The following is a 4,694-nucleotide window of genomic DNA, read 5'->3' as shown; positions in this document are numbered from 1 at the left end:
GCAAAAAAGCAAAAGCAGTGTGGAGGGGGAGGGAGAATGGGTAGCAGTTAATATAAATTAGAAATGAAGTGCAGAAAACTGGAAATAAAAAGGGAAATGTGAAATTATCCTTGGCTGCTATCTTCAAGGACATTATAGAATTTAAACAATCTGCCTGAAACAGAGAATTGTGTAAGGCCTCTTTGAAATGGAAATGGTGCAATTGTTAATGAAGATGAAAATAAGCAGAAGCGTTTAGCAAGTATGTCTGATCTGTTTTTGGATGACAGCAGAATAATGTACTTGAATCACAGGAGGACAATGCATTAATTTCTAAATTATTAGGCCACCAGGAAAAGGTATTATAAAACACTGACAAAGAAGAAGTACTTCAGAAGGAGCCTGTTCAGATGACTTGCAGATGAGAGCCTCGGCAGTAATACCAAGAGCACAGGTGGTTTGCAAGTGGCGATTTTGAATACTGGGACAGCTGGGACACTGGGCTGCAGTATGCCAGAAGGGAAAGTGGAGGGCTGGAGCAAAGCCATCGTGGAGAGCTCAGAGCGAGGGCTTCTTCCCTGGTCCGTGGGTCCCTGCAGGCTCAGGGTGCGGCCCTGGATGGCAGGATCCCTCGGTGCATCTCCTGGGCTTAGGGCTGCTGGCGGATGCTGCAGCACAGAGCAATGCTGCTGCTGTGGTAGGAACTGCTGCATTGCAGCCTCTGAGGTTGGAAAGAAGCTCTGCATCCAGAAAGGCCCTGAAGTGCTGCAGGTTTGAGGCGGAAGGGAGCTGGCTGAGATTTGAAGCCACCATCCCTCAAAGGAGTGTTGGTTTGGGGTTAACTGCCTGGGGAAGGCGCCAGCACATTGGTTTGCTTGGCTATTCTGTTCACTTGTGCCTTGAACTCCTGTGTACTTAGGAATTAATTTCCTTGGGAAACATTATGAATGGTGATGACAGTGCTCACATGAATTCTCTTTGTGACTGGCAGGGAAGGGAATGCAGAGCCTGCACAGCACTAAGGCTGCTGTTAAAAATGGTGCTTTGGGTGCTGAGCCTCTGCACTCACCATGACAGCACTCAGCTGTAGGGCTTGGGTGCTCCAGAGGCAGTGTGCCTGTGGGCTGAGGGATTTTTCCCACCTGTGCACCCCCTCCAAGTAAGGAAGATTTAGAAGATAAAGCAGAGGACAGACTACATGCTGGCTATGCCTCCACTGGGGCACCACTGGGCTGGCTCTCGTTTCCCAGCCCTGGAGCTCCTTGCTGCTGGAGCATTTGCAGCAGGGAGAAGCCTGCTGGAAGGAGCAGAATGCCTTTGGGGTGGGAAGAAGGCAAGGCCAAGGGTGAGATATTCAGTTAGTTCTCATACTGATGCAGTGTTGAATTGCATGGCAGAAAATATTTACCATCTGGGTGGCCCCCCGCTCGCCCACCAATTCCATCTCACAACTCTGCCTTCGAGGCAGCCCTGCCTCCTTGGCTCCTTGTGGTGAGGGGGCTCACCGCAGCAGCAGAAGGGGTAATTCCACTTCATTTGTTAGTATTGGCTTGATAGGAAGGTAATTTGGCTTTTCTTAAAACATTGGAGCCACTTGTGTGTTTCCTTGAATTGCATTTGACGTGTATTTTTCAAATGCACTTATGTCTCCAGTGAGTGTTTCGTAATTTAAGAATAAATGATTTCTTCTCATTTTATTTCTAGGAAATGCTCCTATCTGTGAATCTCAGAGAGGCTCTTGGGTTGTTAGGCTGACTTCGAGGTTTCTGCAGTCTTTGCTCTTTGCCATTAGCATTACTATTAGTCACTGTTTGCTATGAATGAGACACTGGGCCCAATATGTTTTTTTCCTGCTGTCAAGCTGATACCTTGAATAACGATGTGAAAGCAATATTCATTATTAGATTATTGGAGGAAATGGAATTAGAAATGGGATTCAAAATAGGGTAATTAATATTAATGGCAGCTTTATTATGCCATAATGTTTTGCAGAAGTGCACTGAGAAGGTTCTGCACCATACAAGACACACTTTCCTTGATGTGGCTTTGTATAATCGATTCTAAATACCAGGAGCTCAGAGTGAGTAATTACTAATTGGGAGCACAGCACTGCAGGAGGAGCCAGCTGTCCCTTCCCTCCCAGCTGCCTCTCCTCAGGGTGAATCGCAGTCACAGCGCCTGCATTATGCTCCTGTGAGCTGCTACCCATATCCTATTTCTCCCTTGATTTTTCCCCTTCTCTGTTCTCTCTTCACCTGCTGCTGCCTATGCTAGCCAGGGATGAGAATGCAGCATGTGGAAGCAGTGCGGGGCTCAGAGTTTTGCCTTGCCTGTCCTGCTCTGGTGCCTATCTTATGTTATGCAGGAGAAACGTGCCAAGAGGAGATGGTGTGGGAAGTAAACTCAACCAGAAGACGACTTTGGCAAAAGCCATTAGGAGGATGTTCCCAGGGCCCTGCTCTGTGCATGACAGGTCGGTTGTCTGTTCGCAGTGAGGTTGAGCAGGGGAGGTGTGAATGTACAACTGACCTCTGCAAGAGATTGCCAAAGCTAGGAAGTGCGGCTCCAAGATGAATTTTAGACTGCCTTCCTCCAACTTAGCACTTCATCAGTGTCTGTGCAGGGTCCTGACTGACACTGTGAGGTCTGTGGTGCTGACATTGTAGAAATAAGTAGAAATGAAGCTTGCTTTCATTCACCATCAGCTGCAAGCTTTGGCAGCTTCTGAAGTGTTACAACACTTCGTAAATGTCTATTTCTGCCTACAGAATATTTTCTTTGTCGTATTCCTCTGGCAGTTCTTAGGTTAGAATGAGGAAAGGGGATTTTCCTAATAACAATGTGAAAACTGGTGACAGATAACTCGTTTTGTTTATTTTCTATTTTATATTCATTCATATTTTATATTCATATTCATATTTTATTTTATAATCTTATATTCATATATATCCGTACAGTGAAAAATAGATTTTAAATCCCCACTATCAGTACAAGCTGGGGGATGAAAGAATGGAGCACAGCCCTGCTGAAAAGGACTTGGGGGTGCTGTAGGATGGCAGCTGGACATGAGCCAGCAATGTGCCTTCCCGGCCCAGAAAGCCAACCATACCCTGGGTTGCATCCACAGCAGCATGGCCAGCAGGGCAGGGAGCTGATCCTGCCCCTCTGCTCTGTGCACTGAGGCCTCACCTGAAGTGCTGCATCCAGATGGAGAGTCCTCAGTACAGGAGAGATGTGGGCAAATGACCCAAGGGATGGAGCACCTCCCTGTGAGGACAGGCTGAGAGCTGGGGCTGTGCAGGTGGAGAAGAGAAGGCTGTGGGGAGAGCTGAGAACGGCCATTCGGTCGTTACAGCCAAAGGGGCTGTAAGAAAGAGGGGGACAGACTCTTTAGCAGGGTCTGTTGTGACAAGAAAATGCAAAATGGTTTCAAGCTAAATGAGGAGAGATTTAGATTTGGATATAAGGGAAAAGTTCTTTACAATAGGGGTAGTGAAGTACTGGCACAGGTTGGCCAAAGGGGAGGTGGAAGCCCCATCCCTGGAGACACTCGAGGTCTGGCTGGATGAGGCTCTGAGCACCTATTGGAGCTGTAGGTGTCCCTGTTTGTCGCAGAGGAGTTGGGCTAGATGGCCACTAAAGATCCCTTCCAACTCCAGTTATTCTAATTAAGGAGAGGACAGGAAATGGAGACCACTCATTTCTCTTGTAAGACCCACCAGTAGTGAATGTGAAGGATAGCAGTGCTGTGGGCTCCTGCCTCTTCTTCTTGCTTTGCTGTTTGGTGGTGCCACGCTGATCACTGCCCATTGTATGCATTTTGCAGTCTGTATGCTGGCTCTGTCTTTCTGTATGCTGGCTCTGTCTTTCTGTATGCTGGCTCTGTCTTTCTGTCACTCCCTTCTATACCTGTTGTTGCTCACAAAGTCATGGGCAGAAATAGGGCCGTGACCTCAGGCCTGTCATTTCCCCATCCACGAAGGAAGGGAGCCAGGGACATTTGTACACCACAGTGACTTACAGATCTCTGGAGCTGCAGTTCCTCAGTAATGCCTTATGCTTGGGCAGTGCCCTGTGGAGTGTTGTGATCCCTGGGCTGAGCTGCTCTGCAGCCACATTGAATTCAAACAACGGTGCATTCAGTTGGCCACAGTGCATGTTTGGACTTCAGACTCATGGTGGTTTCCTTCTGTCCTTCTGGGCTGATTACCACGCATTCCTTTCTTTTAATTTCAGCCTTCTGCAGTTCTGGGAAAAGGTCCTTGATTAAGTACTGAGAAACCGGTCTATTTGCGAGTCTAATTTGGTTGCTTTAGTTACATTACTGTATGCTAAATATAGGAAGGCACCGAGCAAATCCCAGTTCCTGGGCTGAACAGGGTGTTCAAGAGCCTTGTTCACATTTAAATCATGTGGCTTGGGCCGCTGTTTAATTAGAGCTAATGAGCCAATTTCTCACATATTGTAAATGAGCACATCTACGTTGATTTATGGGAGAGTAGCAGTTTTGTACAGCTAAAAATGAGCCCAGTGCTCAACTCCGGGCTTCTTGCTTCTAGTTGAAGGCCCCGAAGATGAATGGCATGGCATTAGAAATCCCAGAGAGACAGCAGAGTTCTTTGGTCTTGTAGCTGGTATCCGAGAACCTAGAGATCAGCACATGAAGAGGTTTGAAGCCTGGAAGCTGGTCCTGTGGTTTGCTGCAGACTCTGCTG

Source organism: Tetrao urogallus (genome assembly GCF_951394365.1).
Source record: "Tetrao urogallus genome assembly, chromosome: 10".
Lineage (NCBI taxonomy): Eukaryota > Metazoa > Chordata > Aves > Galliformes > Phasianidae > Tetrao > Tetrao urogallus.
Note: the sequence above shows the minus strand (reverse complement) of the source record.